The sequence below is a fragment of the Mytilus californianus genome, unplaced genomic scaffold, assembly GCF_021869535.1.
Source record: "Mytilus californianus isolate M0D057914Y unplaced genomic scaffold, xbMytCali1.0.p SCAF_6, whole genome shotgun sequence".
In the NCBI taxonomy this organism is placed as follows: Eukaryota; Metazoa; Mollusca; class Bivalvia; order Mytilida; family Mytilidae; genus Mytilus; species Mytilus californianus.
In genome coordinates, this window is record NW_026262712.1 from 27,072,805 (window position 1) to 27,089,116 (window position 16,312).

The window sequence follows — 16,312 nt, forward strand, 5'->3', positions numbered from 1 at the left end:
AATAGTAGTGTTCCTTGCGAAAGCTCTATCTTATCGTGAAGTAAACAAACAATAGATAAACTGCTGCTTTCACAACGTCCAGTAGCCAATAATTCACGAATGTTGAGGATAAAAACAATTTGTTGCAAATTATCAATCAGTAGAATCTGAAGAACATTTGCATTGCTAGTTTTCCGTTTCAAAGGGAAGATCATGCCAATATGATTCAAAAACAAGCGGACGACAAATGAATATTCAAAACTCATAAGTCGAAGAAAAACCGAGGACGCTATGGCATAAATGAAAAACGACAAAAAGACGAACAAGTCAACAAATCACTGAAAATAAAACTAAAGACTGAGTAACACGAACCCCCACAACCCGGTTTTTATTTAGTACAAATTGATAGAAATCGCCAATACTGCTTCAGTCCCTGGTCATGACATTTACATAGCAATGTGAAAAACGTTATTTTATTTAGATAACAGTATTTATTTTTACGACAGATAACCGTTGAACTAATCCGAACAGGATTTGGGTCATGTAAAAATACGGTTGCCAATGAGGCACTTTCCAAAAACAGAGTTAAATAACGGCAGTGATTGGCGTGAACGGCTTTCCTGGTTTACGGGGAACATTCATTTTAAAAATTTGAAAGATGTATCCACATATGGAGAGCTAAATAACCTGATCAGCTCAAAATTTCTTTTTTTTTAGAAAACAAACACTCCTATGGATCAATGTACTGAATATGCAGTACTGGAAATAAAACAATTTATTTCCGTGGATTCATATATGATTTAGTTCAAATATTATATAGAGATCCGATGAATCATTTACAACCATACATTCATGCATACGGTTCATTTAATTCCCCATAATCTACATTGAAAGGGTTACAGACCTTTTATATCTATACTTTCATGCCTGATATAATGTTTACCATTCGGATTCTGTTTCTTTCTGGTCTTAATAATTTCTAACTCATTCATTGATAAATACATTTCTATTTTTGAGTTGTTCTTGTTAGTTTAAAAGTGCAAATGGCATAGGGTCTGGATGGAGAGAGGGTCTTCATTGCAAAATGTGTTGCCATGTTTCTCTTTTCTTTATATTTAGCACCGAATTATTTTCTATTCTTTAATTTATTTGTCCAATTTTTATTCTCTATTCTTTATATTTTAGCAACCCATTATTTTCTATTGTTTATTATTTTTGGCATATTTTTCCTTATTCTTTGTAGTTTTTGCCCTTGTTTCTTCACTTTATGCCCATTGTTATCTATTCTGTTAACTCAATTCAGAAAATCCTCTTTATAGCTTCTAGCTCCTTCATCAATAAATTCTAATTTTGAGATGTTTTTGTAAGTTAAAAAGAGATACCGGCGTATTCGTCAAGTAAAATGGAAACTCAACCTCTTTTGAATGGATAGATTGAAATCGTCGGATAATGTGTCATTTACTCTTATTTCATTTCTGGTTGATGAATAACATTCATAAAAATTGATAGCATGAATGTTATTAGACACTTGGAAGTGAGAAGGGATTTGACACCTTATTTTTTACACAATAGTTTTTCCTATTTAGTTTTCGTATGAATTACAGTCAAGATTGTTATTTAAAACTACGAGACGAAAATATAAATCATTTCTGGGTAATACATTTTGCTGTCAGTCCATATCAATACTGTTCATTTTGCGTGATCTCATTTTCTTACACTTGAAAATCTAGATGCCGTTATAGAAAAAGAGAGGCAAAAGATATCAAAGACATATTCAATCTCATAAGTCGAAAACAAACTAACAATGTCATGGCAAAAAAAAAGACAAACAGTAGTATACAACACAATAGAGAAAACTAAAGACTGAGCAACACGAAACCCACCAAATATCGGGAATGATCTCAGGTGCTCCGGAAGGGTAAGCAGATTCTGCTCCACATGTAGCAAAGTGACAAAAAAGAGTTGGTAAAAGGAAACAAGTAAAGGAAAGTAAGGATACATGTAAATGCAGACAGTCTTGGATCTTCCCGTTTGTAAGATATTTGTATACCTAGGATGTAATGAAGAATCCAATTCTAGAAACAAACCAAACTTTAGGGGCGGTGGTAGGTCTACAAAACATTTTCGGCAAAAATTTTAAGGAAACTGGTTTCCGACCAATTTCAAACCGTCAATTCGCCGCAGAATCTAATGCATTCTGGGTAATTTCATTGTTTGTATCCCAAAATGAAAACGACGTCACGTTATTGGTTGAATTTCAACTGTTTGTGGACGTTATTACACAATCACAGCGTTTTTGGTGTACGTTTTTGAAAATATTACCCAGAATGCTTTAGATTCTGAAATTGTCATTGTCTTAAAGCCATCAAAATCATCAAATGCAATAGTTTGTAAATTTCGAAACAAAACTTCTACATATGAATGACTTTCACAGGATTGTTGTTATTTCCAAAAGTGAAAACAGCTTCCCGTTTTATAGCCAATGTAATTTTATTTAAGAATTGAATTAAGCGTTGACCGTGCGTACATTTTTAGAATGAAGCGCTTCCGCGCTTTATACAAAATGTACCTCGGTCAACGCTTTTACACCCCAATGAATATTCTAAAAGAAGCATTCAATACTTATAATTACATTTTTTCGCTATGATCATGAAAAGACGATAACTATCAAGTTTTTCTTTTATTCACCTGTGCACTTTATTGTGGAAACGTGTGTCATCATGTATGTTTCAATTCATGCAATTCATTTTGAAATGAAGGATGACGCGAGATTGCTGTTAGCCAATCAAAATAACGTATAATAATGAAACATACATCTAATGTATTTATAATAGAATATGCCTAATCTCTTAATCTTATCAAAGAAAAGTTTAATTGTGAGCAAATGAGAAAAAAACAATTTCTTTTTGGAACTTCTTGAAAGATGGTTCGGAAAAAAATTACAAATGACGTATTTTTTATTTTCCTTGTTCAAAGAACTACACATTGGATCTACTTCTGTATGCAGCCGAGGGTCACACATAACCCTCCATCGAATGATTTAAAATGTACGACCGTTATCTGTTGAATTTAGTGTTAAACAATAACTTTGTTGGCACTACAAAAGATTTTTTTATAAATGGTTAACACCACCATAATCGATTTTAGATTACTAGTAATTTAATTTTTTTTTTGTCAATAATGTTTAATCCGAATTTTTGGCACTTGTTTTTAAATTTTTGCATAAAAGGAGCGTTGTAGAATGTCCAAACTTTCTTCTGGTAAACAGTACAGATCGTTCGCATGAAAACATGTTTTGTTTGTCTCGATTTCAATCGTACATATTACACTAGGAAGTTGTTTATACCGAAATGCAAAACTCTTCATTGAAAAAAAATCAGAAGCCAAATTGACCGTGTTCTTATCTTATAAAATCTAAATGAATTATTTCCAAATAAATTTATTTATTTTCGCCTTGTTCAAAAATCAATTCCACATTAGTTACTGATTTTATTTGATAACCGTATAAGCAGTCATCTTTTCTTGATCAAATTGAACAAGTGAGATCCACTCAAAATCAAATTTCTTCATCGTTTATCATCATAGTAACAGTTACGAAAATCAATTGGAAGCTAATTTTTCCAATTCACACATTTTATCTTCGGTTCAAACATTATCCAAAATTGATCTGCACATTGGTAAATTGCTATCATTTCTGTTAAAAAAACTGTCAGGAAATATATCTCGAGAGTTATCTATAGTAAAGGTTAATTGAGTGATTAAACCCCCTTTGTTGTTTCTGCTGTTTTCATTTAAGGTGTCATATAATAATTTGACATTCGCCACTTGCAAGTTTTTTTTTAAATCCCATGTCAGAGCGGAAATAATTTTTCTCTTGATGGATCATCTATATGATGTGGTGTTTATAGGTAGTTTGGGAAATATAAACTTATCATCATATACAATTGAGGGTCTGGGAGGAGGGGGTGGGGTTTTTCAATTCTTTCTTCTTCAATAGTTTAAGTCATCTTTCTATATTCTTTATATTTTTTGTGCCCGCCCACATTATTCTCTACTCCCTATTTTTGGCCCAATGTTCTCTATTTTTTATTTGCTTGTTCCATTTTTCTAAAGATTTGGCCTATTGTTTTCGTTTCTGTAGATCCCATTAAGACCCTCATATATAATTATTGTAGGTGATTTTAATGAGTGAGAGAAAGTTACAATTTTCTTTATTTTGTTGTTTCTATCACTTTCACTCAAGGTATCCAATGAAGTATTCTCAATGTTTGCGCACGCGTTATTGTTGATATTTCCATATCAACTTTGTTGACCTTGTATGGCTATTATTTTAGGTCCTTTTTTGGTCATAAAGCTCTTCAACTATTTCGGTTCTTATAAATCCCGGCTTAGCTTTCAAAATATTCGACTTTGAGCGTTCCTGATGAAGGTAAATCCGGAAAAGAGCTTCGGAAGCATAACATTTATATAGTGCTACGATCACTTTTATTGTCTTTTAGACACTCAACGATAATTTATTTGATATAATGTTTTAACGATGTGTAACAGTTGAGAAAAGCAATGTTATCGTGCCAGCTGACAAAGCACTTAAACATAAGTATTGTTGAGCAAGAATGCGTCATGAAAGCTTCATCAGTAATACACTACATTTTTGCAGTGATATATGACTCTGTAACAATTTTGGATTGCAAATGACCACAATTAAGTGGTACTGATTTCCACTTAAATTTGCATACTTGGATGCAGACTTTTGTAGCTTACGGTATTTCTCGTTGACATTAAATAAGATTGTTTAATTTTAGAAAAATGATGTACTGCAAAATGTTTTATTTATAATTTTGCAAATAAAACGAAAACAAAGACCCGATTTTCCTTTTTTAAAAGCTTTTATAAGAGCTATCTGCTCATTCTTTATTTCATGAGTCTATACATGTAGTAATCTGTTTCTAGGTACACGGTATTATTGTAAAAGTATAAAATATGCGTAAAAATGTAAATTTTCAGAACCGGATCTTTTCTTTAAGTTATATGTTTAAAAAAGCATAAAATAAACTATATGTTGGCCTAGTATCAACATATTTTTTTTATTTATTGACCGAACTTTTTACAAATGGAAGTTATTCATTTGATTAGGATCACATGAAATTCTCGTGCTGAAATTAAAGAAGTTTCAATGATTGTCCGACACAATTATGTTCAACCTAAATGTTAAAGCTTAAACAAGTGATTCACGTAACTCGATAAAGTAGCTCTGAAATAATCATGGACACAGTTAAAAAGTTCAATATAAATGCGTTTCATACTTTCGCACTCAGAAGATTAACTTTCAATGATGTAATTATACTGCTTGTAAATTAACAAATCAACTTTCTTTAAAGGTATAAATTATGAATTAGGAGTGCATTTTTAGTTTTATCATAATGTATAATATATTATATTGCCTTGGATTTTAAGTACTGAAACAAAAAGACTCGAGCCAGTATTTATTTTTGAGCTGACAATTTCATCTTTTTCACAAAAGCATTTTTTATCCATATTTTTTATACATCTTTTTAGGATTCCTTTGATTTTTTTCTATTAGGACATCGTGTTTTGTAGTTCTTTTGATATAATAATAAGAAACTGAAACAGAACTGCACCAGAAGGCCATCTGATATACGCCTCAAATATAAGTATAATAAACTTTACGGTTTTGAAAAAAACTTGATGAAAATGAAATTGGTATATAAACTAAATAGAAAAGCTTGGCAGTTGGGAAACAACTACCTATCAAAGGCAGCTTGGAAACAACTAGAAACTGCAGCTTGGAAACAACTAGCAAAGGCAGCTTGGAAACAACTAGCAAAGGCAGCTTGGAAACAACTAGCAAAGGAAGCTTGGAAACAACTAGCAACTGCAGCTTGGAACAACTAGCAAAGGAAGCTTGGAAACAACTAGCAAAGGCAGCTTGGAAACAACTAGCAAATGCAGGTTGGAAACAACTAGCAACTGCAGCTTGGAACAACTAGCAAAGGAAGCTTGGAAACAACTAGCAAAGGCAGCTGGAAAACAACTAACAAGGGCAGCTGGAAACAACTAGCAAAGGCAGCTTGGAAACAACTACCAAAAGCAGCTTGGAAATAACTAGCAAAGGCAGCTTGGAAACAACTAGCAAAGGCAGCTGGAAAACAACTAGCAAAAGCAGCTAGAAAACAACCAGCAGAATTTAATAGAAGTTGGCCCCGAACATTATAAGATTTTTTTCTAGAGGTTATTGGTATACCAACGTTACATCGAAGGACTTTTGCACACCAATGACTTCTAAGTAAATAAATAAATGTTTAAATCAGGATATTCCAGTAAAATGTAATTGTTATTCGTGCTCCATATGCGACATGGACTCATATTTCCTGTCATTACCCTTTATCGGAACAAAACACTGACAAGAAATATGAGCCCAAATCCTTAATAATACTCGTCTTGCATTAATAGTACACACTGACAGTTAATGGTTTTTGCATATGGCCTTAGAAGTCTGTAATATCAATCAATTTTGAATAGAGTTAAAGGTACTACATGCACGTATCTCATACATGTAGGGGTAGACCAGCAATTGATGCAGATGCGGATCCAGGATTTTGTAAAAGGGGGCCCGCGGGACCCAAACTAGACAAAATTTGTGGTGGAACCGGTAAAAACGTCTGGATTAACCATAACTAAAGCTCCATAAGGATAAGGAAGACCCGAGCACCCCAGCCCCCTTCCCTAAATCCGTCTCTGTAATGTAAAAATGAGCAATCTGTCTCTGTTCGAAAATTGGTCACTACTTTTCTGTCCAAAATATGTACTCGACGGTTTATTTCTGGATAATTATAGGTCGGGGATCAATGTTTGCTATAAGATTAAGAAATGGTTTAACTCCTTTTCACTTTAAATGTTTTAAATGTGTGAGAGTAACCTTTTAGCTTGAATATTCTGGATATAAGCATCCTTGTTGCTCTTGGAATCAATATATATATATATATATATGAAAAGATCAAGCAACTAAAAACATTTTGAACAATATGAATGATGAATGTAGATGACGTTAGCATGCAAATTTAGAGATAACTGTATTGTATTTGAAGCTTTGCGGACGTCCATCGGTAGTTTTACTGTCGCAAATTTAGTTTACCAGGCTTCTTGTCCGCTTCAGAATGTAATAAAATTAGATAAAAAGAAGATTTCTAGGTGCAAAATGTGAGTTTTTTTGCTTATTATTGGAGAAATTACATGTCAATACATGCCGGAATTCAAAATGTCGGCTTCCTTAGTTACAGACAGGGAGATAGAGAATTTTACGCTTATTGTCATCCAATCAGAACCATTAATACAAAATAATTGCATTAGAATGTATTTTTCCTTATATATTTCAAATCCTCTGTGTTTAACTTTAAACTTGTGTTAATGTGTTTGTATGGTTAGTCTTTGTAATGAAATCTCTTTATCGTAGTTTATCAATTCTCCGTAGTCACATATGTCAAACAGAAGAAATACGAAGAGAAAGGCTAAGAACAAGTACAATGATAACATGTCGGGGCCTTTTATAGCTTACCATACGGTATGGGTGTTGCTCGTTGTTGAAGGCCGTACGATGACCAATAATAGTTGTTAACTTCTATGTCAATTGGTTTCTGGGGAGAGTTGTCTCATTGCCAATCATACCCCATCTTCTTATTTTTATACATATATACAGAAAACTACATACACTTGTTTGTATTTTGTTTTCAGGATCAACGAATTTCTTACATGTATAAGTATGTCATTGAGTGTAATATACTGGAGTGTCCTCATTTCAATATTAATTATCGTTTTGATCTTCGTTTTTGTTCACAGGGTAAATAGTTTTGTTTTTTTTTTTTAATTTCCTTGTAATAATAATCTTCTTTTAAATACTACATCATGGAAATTGAGCAATTTAAATATAAATAAAACTAATTCAGTTTTCATGAATTCAAGCATTTTTTCTCTGAATATGGTTCGTACAATTCCAATATTGAATGTTTGATCTTTAAGTTGTATCATTTGTTAATGTCATGGCAACCACCAAATGTATGCAAGTATTTTTAACCACCACTTGTTAAATAAAAATATTGTCTCATGATTTTCATTTATCTATTTATTTATTTATTTATTTATTTATTTGTTTGTTTGTTTGTTTGTTTGTTTGTTTGTTTGTTTGTTTGTTTGTTTGTTTGTTTAAATTTGTCTTATTTAACATTTGTTTTCTACGCATGTGGTAAACGTAGTAAAATGTTATCCAATTCTTTTCACTTTTTTATTTAATCATGAAAAAGTACTTTACATTGGAATTTGACGACCCCTCCTACTCATGTTGTTTGGTTGTTGCGTATACCCCATATATTCTTATATCAATGTTTGCAAAAACAAAATGGCTAGGAATGTTTAGAGTTATTTATATTGATTCATATTATCTGGTTTATGTCACTTTATAGCTACTTCAATCTAGATTCTATTTGACATTGAAACGTATGGCCATTTGGAGCATCAAAACTTTATAAACACTTTTGCACCACTTGGGAAATGGTTGTTTGATGAAGTTATCAATGCATTGTTAATGTCTATATGCTTTTATTTGACAAAATTAATATGTATTTTATTTGTATTAATTGCCTTACATAGAGCTATACTCAAGATGTCATTCAATTGAGTAATTTGTTTCAATTATATAACATTGTAACTCGATTGAATGTTACGTAATGTCTATGTGCATTTCAGAATTTGTTTGCTGTCAGTACTACATGAGTTTTCAGTTATGGACAGCTATTTGTTTCTTTATAAAAATAAGGAGATGTGGTGTGGTAACAGTTAGACGGCTATCAATCAGATTTCAAAATGACGTGGATGTAATTAAGCAACTACAGGTTATCGTTCGACCTTCAACAATGAGAAAAAACCGTAACGTATAGTCAGCTTTGAAATGCCCCTATATGGCAAATATGGGAAACTTTTCAAACGACAAAACCAATGGACTGATTAATGACAAAACAAAATACGAAAAACACATATGACAGACTGCAACCAATGACAACCACTAAATAACACGATAAGCACCTAAAGAATATTGTGTAGTGTTAAACATGTTTGCGAGATATCATCCCTCCCTTAACCTTGTACAGTGGTGAAACATCACGAAATACGAAAAACAACTGTAAAAATCAGTCTGAAAAGCATTGACGCAATAGATCATCATAAAGCATTTGTTCAGAAATGGTTTGTTCATACTTTTAAATGTTGGTAGATTACTTGAAAAAGACAGGCGAAAGATACCAAAGGGAAATTCAAACTCATAAGTCAAAAATAAACTGACAACGCCACGGTAAAAAAGAAAAAGACCAAAAGACAAACAACAGTATACAAAACACAACATAGAAAACTAATGACTGAGCAACATGAACCCCACTAAAAACCGGGAGTGATCTCAGGTTCTCCGGAAGGGTAAGCAGATCCTGCTCCACATGTGGCACTAATCCTACATGTATTTTCATAAGAAATACTGTCGTGTGTGAACCCGCACATATTACGTTTATAAACAAATAATTACATTACATGTATGTTTCACGAGAGTCCGTTAGTTTGATTGGCTAACAACAATCGCGCGTCATTCAAAAATTAATCTTCATATGAAAATGAAATGTTACATTCGTGATGACATGTGCTTCCACAAAAAAGTGCAAAGGTAAATAAAAGAAAAACTTGATAAAACTTTTTTTCATGGTCTTATTATTATTATAAACATTTAATTATAAGAAATGAATGCTTCTTTTTATAATTTTATTGGGGTGTAAAAGTGTTGATCGTGCCTACATTTTTAGAATGTAGTGCGGAATTCTTAAATATTTGGAGAACTATGATCAAAAAAGGAGAAAAAAATCGTAATTATATACTACATTTTAATTCATGTATGTGGTCAACTTTATTACGAACATGCATATGCAACTGTAAAAGCCCCAGAAAGTAACACCTTTTGGTAAAAGGATGCATTAACAGGACAACAAAAACTATGTAGAGCCAGTGTGCTAAGTAAATTAAATATCATGTTCCAAAAAATTCAGTCGATGGCACGCAAACCGATAGATGGAATATTCGAAAAGTTTCAAATTATCAGTTATCTAATTTATAAGTTGTAATGATCACAAATAAAAAGTGAAAAAAACCTTTCCAATAGTACTATTACCCTTAATGCTTAACCATCATCATAGTATTCCAAAAATGTAGTGACATGCGTAGTTGAATCATTTTCATATGTTTATATTATTTCATGTTTTTGTACCGTTAATTGTTAAAAGAATGACATTTCTTTAGCTTGTTATTAACATTTTGAAACACTCTGATTTTTTTCTTGTGCAACGTATCAAAACGATTTATCCAAAAAATTCTATATTTGTCATTATCTTCTAAAATAAAATCGCATACATCTCAAATGCACTCCTTTCGTACATTTAATATGAAAAATCAAGAAATATCTTAAAACGTTTCCTTTCAAAAGGTTACATTTAATATGAAAAATCCAGAGACATCTACATGTATTTCCCACCAAAAAAAAACCTTTTCCAATTCTCGGATCGCAAAAGCAAGCACTTGTGATTTCATTCGTTGAAAGAGTAGTGCATAAGAATGAGATTACTTTCCCCTGTATTTTTTTAGTATATGTAACACGGAAGGCGCTAGGTTTTTCAGCTTCAAATTTATTTTCGTGATAAATTGCCATAGTAGTCATTCGGCACAACAGCGAGAGTCAATCTGAACGGTCAGAATTTCATTGTAAATTTTACTTCAGGTAATAGGCTATTAAGCTCTATGCGTACTGTTTTTTTTGTTCAATAAAGTTATTCTATTTTTTATATATTTTATATGTTTATATGTACATAATTTGAATAAAATATTATACTTTATATTAAATATAGCATCGGCGCTGTCGTGCAACCATCCTCTTTTCACAGTTTTTGATATTTCTTAGCTTTTTTTGCATCGTTTTTTTTTTTTAAATACTTGAATCACGTGTCAGCAGTTTGACATTTGCTTGGATATTTGGTTTAAGTATTAGTTGTATGTCTTAACTGATGAAGGCGATAAACCAGGACAAGCGTACCTATCTTAATTCTTAAAGGGATTACTCTGTGCATTTTTGCTATCGATAAAGAACTTTATTTCAAGTTATCAATTTGAAATTCATCAGCAGACGACATTCTAAATTTACAATAAAATTCAATTACATTTAATTTTAATATGCATAGTAATACAGTTTTACTTCATTTTCATTCGTTTGTGGAATTATTCAACATTTCCCAAAAGGCAAAACTTGGACAATTCCTATAAGAGCCAGGTGTGAAAGTTACATTCACTGTTGTGAAATTTACAAAAGGTGTGACCTTTGTAATTGCTCATTTCCCTCATTAGGAAAATATGACAGCGGCCATATGTGTTTATTATCATCCCAAGTCTTTAGGGACAGAGGTCGATATTCAAAGTAAATTATAAACGCTTAATGAACAATTATTATCAATAAAGATAATAATTTAATGCAATGCGACAATTGCTCAAAGGTCAATGACGCAATTAGGTCACCGCAAGGTACATTCTGCGTTCGATATGCAATCTTATCTTTATTCCATCAATTCGATTTGTTTATAATTTACTATGAATGAAAATGCCGAATGGGTAATTCGATTAAGATGATGTATTGTTTAAATTTTAATGTTACATTGTTAAATATTTACTACATTTGGGAATACTAGTTGTGTTCCGTGTTGTCATGTATACAGCAACAATACTCTAGCTTTTGTAGTTAGGTTCAGTTTAAAAGATTAAAAATTCTGTAATGCTTATTCTTGAATATGTATACATTAACATATAGTCACAGCTTATTTCAATTACGTTTCAAGAAGTACATGTAATTTCTTAATTCTGTTCATTAGAATATTTGCCCAACCGTAATTTTGAAAGTTGAAAGTGAAATTTAAACACACGTACTTACATGAACAAATTCTATTTTTATTACTAAATGTTCAGATAAAAAAGTGTATAAAAATAAATTCGCTTTTTGGGAAGAGTATCTTCAGTTAATGTGGCTTATTCTGTTTGCATTTGTAAATCAATTCTGTAATATCAGTGAACTTGTCAACAATTCGGTGAACCATATTGTCATACGCTATGCACTATTTTGCTGCGCTATGATCTATTATGTTTCGCTGTGCACTATTTAGATACGGTGTACACTATTTTCTTATGCTATATGCATACTGCAATTATAAATGCAAGCCGGAAGTGCTTTTAGTCTCTATAATATTCTGTATAAATGATTCAGAAAATTTTCCAGTTCTTACTCGTTTTGATAAATTACATTATGTTTACGAGAAAATAATAGATTATGAATTGTAAATTGTCTGGAAATGTTTGTAGTATAACTTAGCTTATAGATCATAATAACAATGTTTTTGTCATTCTTTACCCTTGAGATGTCTTATAAACCATGACTTGTGAAACTAAAACAAAAGCTTAATTTATCAAAATAACTAATATTCACAATTAATGCATCAAAATATAAAGCGCAGGGACTTCCGGATATCCCACAACGGCACCAATGACAAATAGAATAGAATGATTGGCCTGAATGAAACAGGTTCAATGGAGAAGTAGGGATATGGTGTATTTATTCACGGCACAAAATACATACATGTCCTTGACAAAACCCATAGCAAAGGAACAATGCTTGTATCATTGTTCTTCATCTCCATGTCCCATTGAGGCCTTCATTACGGATCAAAGATCACACCCTACCCCATGTTCATGATGTACCCCTTCAAGTTCACCGACTTGAGCGAAATGTTTTGTTCGATGTCCATCATGCTATAAATATATGTACTGAGGCACACACGTGCAGGGAAGTAACAACAAACTAAAGAATGTCACGGGCAAAAAACATCTAAACCAAACTGCCATAACTGCCCTACGATCTCATAAAAAATATAAAACCTTGCAAATGTATACAACAACCGGACACATCAATATATGTCATAATTTCCCATGAAAATACAATCTCATCTTTGAATATAACATTCAGACAAGGAATGATAGAATTGAACAGAACAAATTTCCACTGGAATTGGTCAAACTGGGTGGCTACCCAACTCTGGCATTTTATAGCTTGCTATGCGTTGTAGGTTTTGCTCAAGGCCGTACGATGATGACCTATGTATATAGTTACGAACGTCTATGTCTCATTGGCAATCATACAACATCTTCTTATTTTGAAAAACATGCACTTTAGTTGTCAGGATCTTAAGTTAAGCAATTTGGAATCTCTCGTGAAATCTCGCGTGAAGAATAATTCTCTTCTTTATCTTTTTGATTTAAACAAATATCGCATGCAAATGTAACCTTATTCCACTAAACAAAAGTGCAAATAACAGAGAGTACGCCTAAGAATATCCCCCATACCAATTATCTAGTTTTCCGGTACTGAGTTAATTAAAGTTGTTCACAGAATAGTGTTTTAAGTCATAATGTACCGAAAGTTGGTTTGAAGAGATTAGCAATTGTTTTTAGATGATAATAAACTGTATTCTATAGAAAAAGATATAAAAATTATTATATTGAATTGCATAGTTGAACATGACAGTTCTAAAGTCATAATGTACTGAAAGAAGTTTCGAAGAGAATAGATTTGTTTTAAATGAATTATAAATAGGAAAAAATGTAAAAAATAGTGTATTGAATTTCATAGTTTTACATTTCAGTTCTAATATGTAACCGCAATATATCATTTAAGCAATAATACGCTACAAATATTGTATCGCTTTATACATGTATCCGCCTTTTCGACAGCCGTCTGAGCATATATTTCTATTAAAAGCAATATCTAGAAATTATTGTGATATCTTCTTCTATAAACTATAAAATCACAATATTTATGTGATAAATGATAAGATAATATACTAGAACTGTTGGAATCAGTTGCTTTCGTGACGGTTTAATGGTTCTAACAAGAGAAATCCCGACTACTAGTGCTACAGTAAGTGGAACAGGTTCTTTTTTTCCATGTTATTCTTCAATATAAGAACAAATGTCCAAATTATGAACATGCAACATCAACGGAATGAAAATTGCATTCCTCATTCATTAACGTTTTCCGTATCTTACTTGTTTTTGGTCTTTGTTTATAACGCATGCGTACATGTGTTCTTCCTATTCCCGATATACGTTTTAATATATAAATAAAAACACATATAGTATGGTACTAGTACATGCAAATTGTGCAGCTAATCGGAAATGTCTCCGATGAAATGGGCTAAACGTAAAATGCATTAAAAAAGTTCAGTGAAAAGTTATACAACGATATACTGTCTGTTGGAACTGAAAATAGCCTTATCAATAGTGTAAAAATAAACTGAAAATGTTTCTATATTTAAATAGATTTAAATAAGTGTTTCTCTTTTCTCGTTTTTTATATAGATTAGACCGTTGGTTTTCCTGTTTGAATTTTCTTACACTAGTCATTTTGGGGCTTATAGCTTGCTGTTCGGTGTAAGCCAATGCTCCGTGTCGAAGGCCGTACTTTGATCTATAATTGTTTACTTTTTACACATTGTGACTTGGATGAAGAGTTGTCTCTTTGGTACTCGTACCAAATCTCCTTATTTATATTAATCTGCATTCCCTTTTCTCTTGTAATGTATATATACATCTGTATACATGTATGCTTATAATTCGGTACGACAGACGCGAGTTTCGTTTACAGTAGACTCACCAGTGGCGCTCGATACGTACATTCTTAAAATGATTTATTATCGTGGCACAAAACCTTTGGCTCTTTTGTCAGTTTTGTAACATGCCATTTGTCAGTGTTCTTTGAAAATGTAACACATGGAGTACTTGTTGATCAGTCAATAAGAAGACTTATGAATATAAAATTATTTTTCAAGTTTTCAATTGCATCAATTTCTTTTCTCTCCATAGGATAACAAAATAAACGTTTTATTTGTAAAGTCTATTCAAAATCATGCTTTAAAAGTTCTAGTTTTCATGGCATTCAAAAATGTCACAGTTTACAGCTTTAAAATGTATTTATACGAATTCAACCAGGAAGTAAGAAAGTCTAGACTAAAAAATATTAATAAAAGCAAGTATGTTTTATAACTCCAATGTATAGTTATTTATGATATAAACAATATACGCAAAATATATGTGACAATACAAAACAAAACTAAGTGTGTACACTGATAAACAGAAATTAACATGCTGATAAACAGAAATGAACATGCTTGTATTGACATGCAGTTATAGGCTCGGAGACACTAGTGTCCTTTTATTCTTATTAACGACTGCTTTAGGAGAAAACTTAATTGAATGCCATTTTATTTATAACAGTAATTTTAACATTATAAGAAATGATTTAGTACTTTCCTAAAACAACAGAAGGCAGGACTGTCGTAATGTTTAGTCAGAAAAAAACAATAATAGCGTGCAAAAAGGCTGAATTAAAATGTTATAAAAGTATTCGTCATAAAAGTGTTTTCCTGTATATTATGATGGAAAAAGAACGTATGCTTGTTCGATTTAGAATTAATTGTAAAATCATATTCATAATATATATAAATATATATTTTTATACGTATAAATATGTTTTAAAGACTTTATCGTGTATCAAATACTTAATGTAGAATTTTCTTTCTTTTTATTGTCAGTTAATTTGATTATTTGAAATCCTCCTTTTTCACTACAAATTTGCCAAATTAATTTTCATTTTTAGTTTGAAATCACATTTGTATAAATTCTAAAACCTTGAATATATGAAAAAAATGTTGTATTGTATCATTATATTGAAATAATAAGACTGAAATAAAATGAAAAACAACTTTAACAGCAATAACAAAACTTATAAATTAGTTAACTGAATGTCGTCTATCTTTTATCTACTTAAATGAATAAAAGAAAGATACAGAAAAACACGGAAAATCATTCTGTGCTTACCGTTATTTGTGTCCGGTGTTTTACGTTCCTCTTAAAATGTTACAATTACAAACGTTTTCTTAATTTATTGCTCTTCTTAAATGGTTAAGTGTGATCGTCCCATCTAAAGCTTATTCCATTTAAGTAACGATATTATCACGTGACCTGATTCAGCCTCCGAACCCATTGCCAATAAGAGTAACGACTCCCCCATAAATCGATAAACCGTCTTCTATGCGTTTTGTAAACACGCAAATAAATGGATAGAAACAAAAACAAGAAGGCACCCTGCAGATTTTGTAAGGAATAATTTTTAGAAAATTTACCAAATTATCTCATCCAT

At 31.6% G+C, this 16,312-nt stretch overlaps 1 protein-coding gene across 1 annotated transcript in view; it reads right to left on the minus strand.

Moving 5' to 3' along the window:
- The window catches only part of LOC127705027 (FMRF-amide neuropeptides-like), a 28,896-nt gene extending 12,795 nt beyond the window's left edge, over positions 1 to 16,101 (minus strand). The window contains exon 1 of the mRNA XM_052209276.1: positions 15,991 to 16,101. The gene's annotated coding sequence lies outside the window, so the exon portion shown is untranslated. The remainder of the gene's footprint in view (positions 1 to 15,990) is intronic.
- Positions 16,102 to 16,312: the final 211 nt, after the last annotated feature.